The sequence below is a fragment of the Dasypus novemcinctus genome, chromosome 17, assembly GCF_030445035.2.
Source record: "Dasypus novemcinctus isolate mDasNov1 chromosome 17, mDasNov1.1.hap2, whole genome shotgun sequence".
NCBI classification, from domain to species: Eukaryota; Metazoa; Chordata; class Mammalia; order Cingulata; family Dasypodidae; genus Dasypus; species Dasypus novemcinctus.
The window spans coordinates 79721593-79736550 of record NC_080689.1 but is presented as its reverse complement, the minus strand read 5'-3'; the positions used below and the strand labels follow the sequence as shown (position 1 = coordinate 79736550).

General features: G+C 51.6%; 1 protein-coding gene across 2 annotated transcripts in view; it reads left to right on the top strand.

The window, feature by feature from the left end:
- Positions 1–11418: 11418 nt before the first annotated feature.
- The window catches only part of ST3GAL5 (ST3 beta-galactoside alpha-2,3-sialyltransferase 5), a 44710-nt gene continuing 41170 nt past the window's right edge, over positions 11419–14958 (top strand). The window contains exon 1 of one of the 2 annotated variants that reach the window (XM_058279041.2): positions 11419–11510. The gene's annotated coding sequence lies outside the window, so the exon portion shown is untranslated. Of the gene's footprint in view, positions 11511–11770; positions 12050–14958 lie in introns of those variants that run through there. The other variant, XM_058279039.2, reaches the window with a different exon arrangement.

Sequence of the window (14958 nt, the reverse complement as noted above, 5' to 3'; positions counted from 1 at the left end):
TTCTATTCATTCTCTTACAAAGTGTTCTGATTGAAGTACGTGAAGAAAATCTGGCCTCACATTGATATGTCATTGAAAAAGAAAGGAGGGAAACGGACTTGGCCCAGTGGTTAGGACGTCCATCTACCACATGGGAGGTCTGTGGTTCAAACCCGGGCCTCCTTGACCCGTGTGGAGCTGGCCCATGCGCAGTGCTGATGCGCACAAGGAGTGCCGCACCACGCAGGGGTGTCCCCCGTGTAGGGGAGCCCCATGCCCAAGGAGTGCGCCCCGTAAGGAGAGCCGCCCAGCGTGAAAGAAAGTGCAGCCTGCCCAGGAATGGCGCCGCCCACACTTCCCAGCCGCTGACGACAACAGAAACGGACAAAGAAACAAGACGCAGCAAATAGACACAGAGACCAGACAACCAGGGGAGGGTGGGGGGTGAATTAAATAAATAAATAAATCTTTAAAAAAAAAAAAGAAAAAGAAAGGAGTATTTTAAGAGCCTCTTAAGATAATTGCGGATACTCTTCTTTGATACTTGTGATGGTTAAGTTCATGGGTCAACTTGGGCAGGATTTGGTGTCCAGTTGTTTGGTCAAGCAAACACTGACCTGATTGTTACTGTGGGGATAATTTCATGTATTTAAATCATCAGTAAACTGATTGTATCGATGGCTAGTTACATCTACAACCACCTGAGGAGATTGTCTTAAACAATGAGAGACGGCTCATCCAATCAGTTGAAGGCCTCAAAAGGAAAAGTGATGATTTCAGCAGTCAGAGGAAGAACTTTCATTCCTACTTCACCCAGGCAGCTTTTCCTCCTGGGGAATTCGTTAAAAACCTTCATCAGCGTTCCCAGCTTGTGACCCGCCCTACCAAATTTGGACTTGCCCATCCCCATGGTTGCACGAGCCAATGCCTATAAAATCTCACAGTATTTACGTTATATATACATATACACATATCCTGTCAGTTCTGTCTCCCTAGAGAACTCTAAGACAGATTTCATGCTGGGAGTGGTTCTTGAGAAACAGAATCTTCAGGACGAGACTTCTGAGTTGGTTCTGGGGTTTGGAATTGGCGCTGTCATCTGATTAGACTCAAAGGCTCTAATGACTGTGTCCAACGACCAAGAGGACCCCAATAGTCCGTGGCATGAGCTGGCAATAGAGATACGCAAAATATCACCCCGGGGTACAGCTTCTCAAATGTTTATAAGAGGCAAGGCCCTGGGTGAGAGGGTTTTTGACACCTTAACAGAATTTTTTGGAATTAGAAAGTATAATGACGTTGGCTCCTTGTTTCTAAATATGCTGGATACAGTTATAAAAGAAAAGGGATTAGCCAAAGGCTTCAAATTCCCAGCTTAAGTGCCACATGAAGTTCCTGTGTGTGCCCAGAAAGAAACTTTATTTTGTGTAGCCATAGACCTGAGATTACTGAAAACTAGACCCAGTGTTTCATTGTGCAAGTGGCTGAATTACAATGTAAATTGAACTCCCAACCTTGCAGGATGTCTGCTGTTAAAGTGAGCACATTGACTGGAAAGGAATGTGATCCTGAAAATTGGAATGGGGGGCATATGAATTGATAAGGATGGTGGTGGGGCCACTGAAACAGTCAATTCTGCTGAGTCTTCACCAGATAAACCTGTAATGGTCTGCCCTGAAGAATCAGCCACCCAATCTCTGATCTCCCCTGAGAAATCAGTCATCCAACCTGCACCTGAAGAGATTAGCCCTGCTGTGCCAAATAAACCCATAACCACCTCCCCCGAAGATATAAGCCATACAGCTCTGTCTGAAAAGATTAATCCTATTTCACTAGATGAAACTGCGGTGGAATGCTCTGAAGTAATTGGCTTACAAGGCACTTCTAAATCTTCTCTTGAGGTGGTCGACTTGGCCAAGTGGTTAGGGCGTCTGTCTACCACATGGGAGGTCCGCGGTTCAAACCCCGGGCCTCCTTAACCCACGTGGAGCTGGCCCATGCGCAGTGCTAATGCGTGCAAGGAGTGCCCTGCCACGCAGGGGTGTCCCCCGCATAGGGGAGCCCCACACGCAAGGAGTGCGCCCGTGAGGAAAGCCGCCCAGCGCGAAGGAAAGTGCAGCCTGCCCAGGAATGGTGCCACACACACAGAGAGCTGACACAACAAGATGATGCAACAAAAAAGAGACACAGATACCCGCGCCACTGACAACAGAAGCGGGCAAAGAAACAAGACGCAGTAAATAGACACAGAGAACAGACAACAGGGGTGGGAGGGGAAGGGGAGGAAATTAAAAAAAAAAATTCTTCTCTTGACCCACCCATAGCACCCCTATTTTATTCCAGATCTAAAACTACACTGATGTTCCAACAGGCCCTGAAAGGCGAGTTACAAAGCGGGACCCATGAGGAGCCATGCTAGACTCCAAAAGAACCGCATGAGTTTTTCAATTCATGTAGACAGAAATCAGGGGAATATGTGTGGGAATGGGTATTAAGAGTGTGGGATAAAGGTAGAAGGAATATAAAGTTGGATGAGGCTGAATATATTGATATGGTCGACTAAGAGATTCTGGAGTCAGTGTTGTAGCTCAAGGAGTTAGAAAGAGCTCTGACAGTTTGTTCAGGTGTTTGACTGAAACATGGACCAAAAGATAGCTGACATTGCCTGAGGTCGACACGCCAGAACTGCGCTGGTATCATGTAGACGAGGCGATGCAAAGGCTGAGAGAAAACTGGAGTGTTAGAGTGGATTCATCATGTAGGACCAGCTCACCTGTCCCAGGAATGTCCACAGAACACACCTTTCTCCAGGAGTGTGAGGAACAAATTTGAGAGACTAACTCCATCACCCCTGAAGAGCTCTGTGGTCATTCGTCTCTGCAGGTCAGGTATTACTGTGGGACTTGCTGACACTGAACTTGAATCCTTAAACACAATGGGGATGATCAGATCCCTGCCTGGCAGAAGCCAAGTGGTGGCACTTAATTGCCAAAGATGAGGTGGGCATGGCTGTCTCAATGAACAGCAGATTCAAAGCAGCAATCAGAATAGTCTGATTCTCAGAGACCTATGGATTGGCGAATAGATCATGGGGTACCTGGAAGTAAAATAGATGGGCAGTCTACTAAAGTCTTACTTGCTCTGTATAAGCAGACGTGTTCTAGGTCAAATGGAACAAACATCTAACTTGAATTACAAAACAGAGTCATGGCCCATTAATCAATTCCCAGACTTCAGGCAATTGACAGAACCAAAGCCTCTTGAATGAGGGGAAGGCCAGGTCTCCCTGGGGAAGGACCCTGTTACATTGCCAAAAATTTATACTGTTAATCTTCCTCCCAGCCATCCCCAAAGAGACCTACAGCTTTTACCAGGGTAACTGTGCATTGGGGAAAAGGAAGTGATGAGACATTTTGGAGGTTATTAGACACTGGCTCACAAGTGACATTAATTTCAGGAGACCCAAAACATCCCTGTGATTAACCAGTTGAAGTAGGGCTAATGGAGGTCAGGTGATGATGGAGTTTTAGTGCAGATCCATCTTACAGTGGGTCCAGTGGTTCCCTGGACTCCTTCTGTGGTTATTTCCCCGGTTCTGGAACGCACAATTGAAATACACATACCCAGCAACTGGGAAAATCTCCACTTTGATTCCCCAGCTTATGGAGCGAGGGCTGTTATGGTAGGAAAGGCCAAGTGGAAGCCACTAGAACTGCCCCACCTAACAAAATGGTAAACCGGCTTTACCGGAGGGATTGCAGTGATCAGTGCCACCATCAAGGACTTGAAGGATGCAAGGGTGGTGATTCCTACCACATCCTCATTCAACTCTCCTATTTGGCCTGTGCAGAAAACACATGGATCTTGGAGAATGACAGGTAGATTATCATAAACTTCACCAGGCGGTGACTCAAATTGCAGTTGCTGTTCCATATGTGGTATCATTATTGAGTAAATCAAGTCATCTGCTGGTACCTGGTATGCAGCTATTGATCTGAAAAAATGCTTTTTTTCTCAATTGCTGTTAGGAAGGACCACCAGAATCAGTTTGCATTCAGTTGGCAAGGCCAGCAGTATACCTTCACTGTCCTGCCTCAGGGGTATATCGACTCTTCAGCCCTATGTCATAATATTGTCTGCTGGGACCTTGATCGTCTCATCCTCCCACAAGACATCACACTGGTCCATTATATTGATGATAGCATGTTGATCAGACCTAGTGAGCAAGAACTAGCAACAACTCTAAACTTATTGGTGAAGTATTTGTGTGTCAGAGGGTGAGAGATAAATCCAAAAAAAAAAAAAAATCCTGGGCCCTTCTACCTCAGTGAACTTTCCAGGCATCCAGTGGTGTGGACATGTTGCAATGTCCCTTCTAAGGTGAAGGGTAAGCTGTGGCATCTGGTTTCCTCTACAACCATTTAGACGTATAACGTAATCCTCATTTGGGTGTGCTACACCAGCCTATTTACCAAGTGTCCAAAAAACCTGCTAATTTTGAACGGAGACCAGAACAAGAGGAGGCTTTGCGACAGGTCCAGCCTACTGTGCAAGCTGCTGGGCCAGAGGATTCACAGACCCAATGTTGCTGGATCTCCATTTGTCACTGAGCAAATAGAGCTGCTGTCTGGAGCCTTCAGCAGGTCCTCATAGAAGAGTCACAGGGCAGACCCTTGGGATTTTGGAGCAAAGCGCTGCCATCCTCTGCAGATAACTACTGTTTTAGTTTGCTAAGCCTACTGATGCAAAAAAAAAGAAAAACAAAAAACAAAAATGGGTTGGCTTTTATAAAGGGAACTTATAAGGGTAAAAACTTGCAGGTCCTAGACTGTGAAAATGTCCATATCAAGGCATCAAGAGATGCTTTCTCACCAAAGGTCAGCTGCTGGATCCTGGACTCCTGTCACGGGACGAGGCAACATGGCAGCTCTCTGTCTGGGCCTCTGCCTTCTCCTCCAGGCCACTTTCTCCCTGAGCTCAGCTGCAGGCGATCAACCACATGGCAGGGCTTGTCTCTTCAGCCTGAAGCTGTTCCACGGGCCTCGCTTCTCGGGGGCCTCCTTGCACGCCTCTGTCCTCTGCTGATTCCAGCCTCCAGCCTCTGGCACCTCTCATTCTTTCGGGGCTTCTCTAGTTCTCTCTCACATGTCAAGGTAAACCGGCAGCTGCTTTTCTCTCCGTGTTTCTGCTTTCAGTTCTCTGTTTATATAAGACTCCAGAAGAGGGTAGAGATATAACCTGGGTCACGGCTTACTGACAGAGTCCAATCAAAGGCGCTGCAGTGATCTAATCAAATGATTTAATAAAAAGGTCCCTTTACTGAATCTAATGCAATCCAAGGGTCTCACACCCATGGGAATGGATTCATTCTAAGAACTTGATCTTTTCTGGGATTCACAAAAAACCTTCAAACTGTCGCAACTACTCTCCCCTAAAAAACAGCTTCTGGTCTGCTACTGGGCCTTAATAGAGACTGAACACTTAGCCATGGGCCACCAAATAACCATGAGACCTGAGTTGCCTGCCATGAGCTGGGTGTAGTCTGACCCACCAAGCCATAAAGTTGGGCATGCCCAGTAGCACTCCATCAGAAAATGGAAGTTGTATATACGAGGTTGGCTCAAGCAGGCCAGTGGCCCAAAGGCTCATGCCGCCCCCTCCAGCCACATTGCCTTCTCTTCCCCAGCCCACAGCTATGGCCTCTTGGGGAGTTCCCTACGATCAGTGGATGGAGGGAGAGAGAACTTGGGCCTGGTTCTGCACAATATGCAGGTACCGCCTGGAAGCAGACAGCTGCAACACAGCAGCCCCTTTCTAGGACATCTCTGGAGGTCAGGGGTGAGCGGAAATTCTCCCAGGGGGCAGAACTTTGAGCAGTGCACCTGGCTGTTCATTTTGCTTGGAAGGAGAATGACTGGAGGTGCATTGTACACTGATTCATGGGCCGAGGCCAATGGTTTGGCTGGATGGTCAGATTTGGAAGGAACATGACTGAAAAATTGGTCACCAAGAGGTCTTAGGGTGCAGGCGTATGGATAGACTTGAGTGCACAAAAACCATGAAGCTACTTGTGTTCCGTGTGAATGCTCACCAGGGGGTGATTTCAGCAGGGGAAAATTTTACTAATCAAGTAGATAAGATGATCCACTCTGTGACTAATGCTCAGCTTCTTTTCCCAGCCACTCCTGTCATTGTCCAATGGGCTCAGGAACAAAGAGGCCATGGAGGTAGGGATGGAGATTATGCATGGGTTTAGCTACATGGACTTCTCTCCAAGGCTGACTTGGCTACAGCAACTGCTGAGCACCTAATCTGCCAGCAGCAGAGACCCACACTCAGCCCCCAATAAGGCACCATTTTCCTTGGTGACCAGCCTGCTACCTGGTGGCGGGTGATTACACTGGACCACTTCCATCATAGAGGAAGCAGTGGTTTGTTCTAACTGGAATAGACACATACTCCCAATATGGGCTTGCCTTCCCTTCACACAATGCTTCTTCCCAAATGACCATTTGTGGACCTACCAAATGTCTTACCCAACATCATGGCCTTCCATGACGCTTCTGACCAAGGAACCATTTCACGACAAATGAAGTGCAAGAATGGACATGTGCTTGTGGAATTCACTGGTCTTACCATATTCCCCATCACACTGAAGCAGCCGGATTGACAGAACGGTGAAATGGCCTTTTGAAGACTCAGTTATGGAGCCAACTGGGTGGCATTCCTTTGCAGTGCTGGGGCAGTGTTTTCCAGGAGGCTGTGTATGCTCTAAATCAGCATCCACTCTATGGTGCTGCTTCTCCAACTGCCAGGATTCAGGGGTCCAGGAATCAAGCGGGTGGGATTGGAAGTGGCACCACTCACTATCACCCCTAGTAGAAAAAATCACCCCAGGAGAAAAAAAAAATCTTGCTTCCTGTCTCTAACCTTAACCCCTGCTGGCTTACAGGACTTAGTTCCAAAAGGAAAAGTGCTTCCACCAGGAGATACAACCACGATTCCACTGGACTGGAAATTAAGCCACTTCGGGCTTGTCATGCCTCTGAATCAACAGGCAAAGAAGGGAATTGCTGTGCTCGCTAGGGTACTTGATCCTGACTATCAAGGGGAAATAGGACTGCAACTACTCAGTTCTACATCAAAACTCTACAGGAGATTATTTCTTAAAGCTTTGTGCACAGTGGAATCTGAAACATTATCTGTACCTTTTCCTACGGTTAAATTAGAATCTATTGCCAGCCTTGCACTTTATTATTTATTTTAAAAATTTACTTATTTATTCCCCTCCGCCCCCGTCTGCTCTCTGCATCCATTCACTGTGTGTTCTTCTGTGTCTGCTTGTATCTCATTAGGCGGCTCCAGGAACTGATCCTGGGACCTTTCAGAGTGGGACAGAGGTGACTGTTTTCTTGCACCGCCTCAGCTCCCTGTTCCGCTATGTCTCTTATTGTCTTGCCTTTATGTCTCTTGTTGTGTCATCTTGCTGTGCCAGCTCTCTGCGTCAGCCCCGTGCAGGAGGGCAGCACTCCTGTGCAGGGGTCATTCCCACGTGGGGCAGCATTCCCACGCAGGTTGGCACTCCCACATGGGCTGGCACTCTGCGTGGGCCAGCTCGCCGCATGGGCCAGCTTGCCTTCACCAGGAGGCCCTGGGCATCGAACCCTGGACCTCCCATATGGAAAACAGGAGAACAACTGCTTGAGCCACATCTGTTTCCCAGTCTTGCACTTTAAATGGATCTTTTGTCCATGCATGGTTTTATAATAATGTGCATTAGTCCCTTGGAAACTAGTGATTGATTAAATGCAGATCTTCTAAATGTTGACACATTTCGTTACACAGTGTCCAAAAATCACATTCCTTGATGCCACCACTGTGGTGGTTTGGAACTGCATGTACCTGAGAAAAAACATGTTCTTAAAGTTAACTCATTCCTCAGGATGTTAACCCATTGTAAACAGGACCTTTTGGTGAGGCTACTTGAGTTAATCATCTTACTGGAGTAAATGGAAGGAATACAGGCACACAGAGAGAAAGCCATGGGAAGCAAGAAGGTGAAATGGAACTGGAAGAGAAAATACCAGGAGATGCTACCACGTGCCTTGCCATGTGGTAGGGGAACCAAGGATCACTGACCCAGAAAGCAGTCTTTGGGGAGAAAGCACTGCCTTAATAATGCCTTGATTTGACCATTTTCCCAACCTTAAAACTGCACAAATAAATTTCCATTGTTTAAGCCGAGTCATTTCACAGTATTTGCTTGAACAGCCAAGAAAACTAAAACAACCATTATCTTATGAGAAAAGTCTTTAAAATTGGGACTCACCGAGGTTATGGTGGTAGATGCAAGTTTCCCAAACTTCTAAATTTCTCTTGAAAATTGGACTTTTTATTTTTAAGGTTTATTTATTTATTTCTGCCCCCTCACCTCGTTGTTTGAGCTCACTATCTGTTCTCTGTGTCTGTGGGTTGGCTGCTCATCTTCTTTTTAGGAGGCACTGGGAACCCAACCTGGGACCTCCCATGTGGGAGGGAGACATCCAATGGTTTGAGCCACCTCTGCTCTTGCTTGTTGTGTCTCTCATTTTGTTTCCTTGTTGTGTCATCTTGTTGCACCGGTTTGCTGCACCAGCCTGTCGTGTCAGCTCACTGTCTTGCTCATTTTTGGGAGGCACTGGGAACCGAACCCAGGATCCCCATGTGGTAGGTGGGCACCCAACTGCTTAAGCCACATCTGCTTTCTGAAAGTTGGACTTTTTAATCCTTTGCCATAAATGCTGTCAATTGTTTTCCTTGACGTCAAATCCAAATTACTATTAATATCATTTGTCAGTCATTTTTCAAATGCAAACAGTGTCCCGTCATAATAGCTGCTTGTTCAGTTCTCAACTCCAGGACTGCACAAGCATTTTGCCTTATGACTATCACGCTTCGGTTTGCAGCAGAAGTTCTATGTGTACATGTCGGGAAGAATGAACTTTACCCAAAGTGAGTTTGGGCCTTTTCTCTCAGATGCCAGGAGGTGAGCCATAGTGCTAGGAAGTCATTCATCAAAGGAGTATCTGTCTTTATCGGGGGGGTTGTGGCCACCTGACAGTCTTTATGACTTATGTTATCAGCTTTGCCTCCAGAATGGATTGGAGACTCCGGAATGGGAGGTCCTGGGCACCAAAGGTCAGCTACCTGAGCAGTACACAATCAAGCCCTGTGACAACTCTGGACTCCAAAGATCCCACTGAGCTTAAATATTAATAGAATATTAATAAAAATTGCCTTGGTTTTGGTCAGCAGTTTTACCCGCTATTGCTTTTGATCCATCAGTGATAATGTCTCAGATTATTATGCAATAGTCTTGACTTCCCAGATCCCCTGAAACATCCTTGGGAACCCCCAGGGATCCACAGACCTTACTTGGAGAATCGCTGGCGTAGACCAGTTGATGGTGCTCAAGGGGGGCCAACGACCCTAAATAAACCGCACACTGGAGCACGTAGCAGGAGGGCAGGATGGACGTAGGGGACACACAATACCTGCCACCAGCACGACCAAAGCAGTGAAGTAACATCAGGAAGGAATCAAGAGTTATTAGGAAGTAATAAAGAAATCAGACTATCCTCAAGAGGTGCTGTCCCTAACTGACAGTAATCGACCCCTTTGCTACTTTGCATCGAGAAGTTTCTCTGAGCCTGTCATTCGCTTAAAGAGACAGCAGGCAAGGGTTTGTGATCTCCTGGCTGATCCTCATTTACTGTTTGGGGATCTCTGCTTAATGCAGAACCAACGGTGAAGGGTGGGTCTACGGCTGGTGGAAAGGAGGCTCCGGGACGATGGGCAGGCCAGGGTCTCTCTGCACTGCCTGTGAGTGGGGCAGATGGGGTTGCGGGTGCGAGAGAAGCTTCACAGCTGTCGGCCCAGAGGAGAGGCCTTCTTCCCACTCGGGCACTGTACACACACCCGCCAGGCCAGGCCAGGCTGCTCTCCATGCCAGCGTGATGTCACCAGGGCCCGGCTTTATGGAGAGGAAAGGAGAGAGGCTGAAGATGGCAAGGGGAAAGAGGGGTTCCTAGGAGCCAAGGAGAAGAGAAGGGGCAGCTGAGGCACAGAGGCAAGAGGTCTGATTTAGCAGCCAGGCCTGGGTGGGACACGCAAGAAGGGGGAGCGGGAGGTTGCCGGAGCGGGGTGGAGCTTAGCCTTCTCTCCTTGCAGCTGCCACTGACCCAGGCAGCCGCTCTGCCTGTCCAGACTTGGCCAATCCACTGGCAACAGATCTCCCAGCGACAGCTCTTCCTCCGGTATTTTCAAAAGGCTCCAGTGCCCTTACCTTTGATTAATTAAGAACGATTTTTATGGCAAAATTCCTCAGGGAGGTGTGACAGCAGATCCCCGCACCCTTTCCTTTCCAACGTCTTCCTCCCGACCTCTTTACCCAAGCGCCCCACTTTCCCAGCACCCCGACCCCACGGGGGATGAGAACGGAGACTAGCTGCCCTGCACCAGGCTCTCCCTTCACACAAATACATGGGGTGCATCATCTAGTACTTTCCTTTGCAAGCCCACAAGGACGTGATGCCCTATGTCCATCTGGAAAGAAATTCCGAAAGCAAGCCACCTTCACCGGCTTCGCTGAAGGGTCGAGAAGGGCCATGGCACAGGGGCGTGACACCCGCTTGACTGGGTAAAACAAATCGCCCACCCACGCACGCTTTAGGCTTTTTTTAAACGCCTGGATTTGGAGATTCACTGATATTCAGGTTTTTGAAAGATGCGTGACCTTCCCTCTCTGGGATCAAGGAGGGCTGCCAGCCCCGGATCTCATCCTAGCTCTGCCACCCAATGGCCCAACGAGCCAGGGCAAGTCAACTCGCCTCAGTGGCCCCAATTGTAAAACGAGCGGGGCTGCCTTGCAAAATGAGCGCTGCCCCTCTTCTCCCCTACCCACTGGACGTCATCAAGCTGGGCTGCAAGTCCCCAGACACCCGCCGGCAGGGCCGCGCGCCGGGGGCCGTGCGCCCTAGGGGGGCCGTGCGCCCTAGGGGGGCCGTGCGCCCTAGGGGGGCCGTGCGCCCTAGGGGGGCCGTGCCGGCGAGGACAGCACGTGACTGCGTCAAGCCTCCCCCGGCGCCCGCTCGGCCCCGCGGTCCTCGGGCGCGGCAGAAGTCCGCCCTCCCCGCCGGCACCGCCGGCCTCGCAGCGTCCCCGCGCGCGCACAGCGGAGGGGGCCGGGGGTCCCGCGCACGCCCCCGCAGGCGCCCAGGGCTGGGGAGGGGCGCGGGCCGGGGCGGGGCGCCGCGGGAGCCTGGCGCGCGCCCATTGGCCGCCCGCGCCCTCGTGACTCCGGGCCGGCCCCGCGCCCCTCCTCCGCCCGGGGCGGGAGGGGCGCGGGGCTGAATGGGCGCGAGGGCGGCGTGGGGGCCGGGGGCTGGCGAGCGGCCGGCGCCCCCTCCCTGGGCTGCGGACGGCGGCGGCGGGCGGCGCGCGGCGGGGTCCCCTGCAGCCGCGGGCCCGGGAGGCGGCACCTGCCGGCCGAGGTACGTGGCGCGGCCCCCTCTTCTAGGCGGGGGCGCGGGCGGGGGGCGACGACCCCGCCCCGGATCGGCCTGGGTGGGAGCCGCGGCCTCGCGCCAGCACCCTCCCCCGCAGCGGGCCGCGCCCCGGGCCGCGGCGCCCGGCAGATGCTCCTGGCGGGGGACCGGCGCCGCGGAGACGGGGCGGGGGGCGCCGCGGCCCGGGGCAGGTGCGGACCCACCTGGCCTGGCCTGGGCGGGCGGCCTCGATGTCTTGGGGAGCTCCCGGGCGGGGGGTCGGAGTCCCCCGCGGTGGCCCGTGGAGTCCCCGCTCTCCGCAGCGGCTCGGGATTTAATTCATTGCTGGAAGCTTCCGAGCCAGCCCGGCCGGGCCGGGGGCACTGTCTGCGGGGGAACCAGCAGCGCCCAAAGCCACCCGGCGCGTCCATCGCCAGGTCGCGACGAAGGGGCTCTGCGGATGGAAAGTCGCCAGTGACCTTTCCTGCCGCTCTCTGCCGCCCGCCCGGCGGAGGAGACGCGCTTCGGAGACCTTTGGGTGAATTGTAAGCAGCGGGTGACGCGGGCGAGCATGCACTGGCTCTGCGCCTTGCATGCGTGAGCGAGGCCAGGCTTCCTCGGAGAGCATCTCCTGCCCCTCCACGCCGGGTGACCTTGGCGAGACACTCGCCCCCCGCTGGAGCTGGGTCGCTGATCCTTCCTGGGAGGCTTGACCTGCAGGTGGCCGAGGCCCCTTCCAGGTCCCCGGTTCTGTGGTTCTGAGCACAAAATATGTGTTTACAAGGGAAGAAGTTCCTGCTGTATTACTTGATGGATGGACTTTATGGCCTTCTGTCTTAATTCACCTATCTTGTTTGGCTGCGTTAGGTATCATTCATTTAAAATGAAAAATAGTTTTACCGTGCTGCGGTTCGCCCGGCACCCACGGGTTACCTGCTCCTGGTGCAGCCAGGCACCTTTCTGGGAGTTTTGGGGGGGTTACAGAGGAGGAAGGAGACTCGTTGCTGTCCGCTGGTGTTTAGCCAGCCTTCCTGTTGGCCAATGACTGCTCAACCTCTTCTGTAAGAGGAGTAATGTCTTAAAACTGAAACCGTGGAAGGGGAATCCACCTCTGTTGACTGACTTTAACAGAGTCGGGACAGTTTGTGGTTTCGCTTGTATAACCCTGAAAGTGTGACAGCTCAGGGCAACGCCTTATGTTTCTGGTCCCAGAGCCCGGGACCACCTAAATGCCAGCCCTGGGCTTGGACGAGAAACTAAGAGGACCGGAGAGCACCGTCTCAGGAAGGTCACGCGTCTTCACACTCTGTCATTATATTGGTGCTGCCCTCTTGGTGTGACGGAATGAGCCGGGGATAGCCTTGGTCCTCTAGGCGAGGATTAAGAGTGGGCCGAGAAGGGTAGATGTGAATGGGGTTTATGGTTGATGTGGGGTGGGGCAGAGAGGTGTACCACCCACATTCGGGGCTGTGCTCCCCTACCAAAACTAGGTGGGGACCCTTACAGCTCCGGCACAGATTACCGGGTCGTCACAGGTAATCAAAATGGAATGGTGGTGAACTTGGAAGAATAGGTTAAAGGCCCACGGTTCCAGGCAGGGAAGAGTGGACACCTGGTCCTTTAATCCGCTGTGTCTGCGTCTTCCCTGGCCCCTGGCAGGGCCATTTGACTGCGGGCAGAGGAAGTTCCTTTAGCAGGAGGGCTCTTGGGAGCGGAGAGGATCCTCTCTGGGAAACCACCTCAGGTGCCAGGGGGCAGACGAGGGGTCTCAGAGCCAGCACCTCCTGGGAGAACGGGAGGCTACCCCCTCCCCAGCCTGGGAGCTGCTGGAAAACAATTCCATCCTCGCTGACTCCACGGAGGACTGAAGCTTCCCTCAGGGCTGTGTGCTTTCCGTGTGGCTGGGACGCCTTGGCCCAGCTGGAAGGAGGCATTGTGAGGACAGCTACTCCCCCGTAGCCCAGGAAGGAGAGGCGAGCCGCCCCGGCAGGGCGGGTGACGTCCGGAGGTGGGGTGCGTCACGGGCCCCCTCTGTGGGAGCAAGCCAGTGGGCTCTCCGTGGAGAGAGACCCAGCTAGATGCGTTGGGGGACAGCAGGACAAGGAGACTGGAGTTCAAGGACGCTCGAAGCTGCCCTCACCTGGGCACAGGACAACACAGCTCTTGGCTTTCCGAGTTTCGTCTGATTCTGCTCGAGACTGGAATGTGCGCACTCATTACTTCACAATTCCCCCGCGCCCTGGAAAAAAAGCCCATTTCCTCTTGTTTGAGCTCCTGGGGCCATCCAAGACATCTTCGCCGGAAAATATCCAGGATCACGCTTGTTCACTACCTAATATACCCACGCCGCCGCCCCTTTTCCCGCTTCAGTTTATAACCCCTGGAATTTTAATAGTCATCATAGTTTGGGATATAATTTTGTTTATTCCAAGAGGGGAAAAAAAATGACCAAAACAAATTAAATGAAAAAAAGTCTACTGGGATGGGAGATGCCCGTTCTTTGAACTATTCAGGCTGGTTTTCAGAGCATGTATTGTTTTCACCCTTGAAGGCGTACACGTATTGGGTTCCAGGCAGGCGCTGCGTTCTCTTCCGTGGGTCGAGTTTCTTTTTGCTTGGCCTTCCTCCCTCCTTCTCAGGAATCAGCTCCTATCTTGTTCTTCACTCCACTTTCTGCCCTTTCACAAACATCCTGTTCTCATTTCCTAAGTCCAGCTACAAGAGCAGTAGGAGGACAAAATGTCGAGCTGTCACAGGGCCTCCTGTCTTGGCCTGTCGTTTTCTGCAGTCAGCTGCTCAGCCAGCCAGGATTTAAAGGCTGGCGCAGGCTTCTTATCCTACTTCTAGTCATGTCGATAGAAATATAATCCAAGCCACACGTGCAGTTCAGAAGCGTTCAGTGGCTGCCTGTGGACAATTAGAAAGAAACCGGTGCAATGAATTTTTAATGCATTTTGTGTAACCCTAGATGTCCCACATATTGGGGACCCCGTACAGTACTGACTGATGAACTCTTTTGCCTCCTTCTGTTGGGACTGTGTTTGGGAGTCCTGTGTGTATTTCACTCTTGCGCAGAGCACAGCCCAACTGGGCCTTGATTTTAGGTGCTCAGGAGCCACAGGGGGCAGGTGGCATCTATGTCAGCCCAGCGCTAGAACTGGAGCGGAGGTTTGTCCTGGTAAAGGGGACAGTCGGAGCAGATGGCGGTGGGTTTGGTTACTTCTGCAAAGCGTCTCTAGGATCTTCAGGATTTATCAGTCTGGCTAGGACAGGGCCCTTTACCTGTTGTGACCATCTTGAGACTGACCCTTCCCCACACACACACACTGCAAAATGAACCCCCATGCTACAAATCATAGGACAGAAGGGAGACCCAAATTCATAATCGTGCTGGTGACAGCAACCTCGTAAATGGTTCCGGCTTCTGTGCTCAAGGCTTTCCATAGGCTAACTC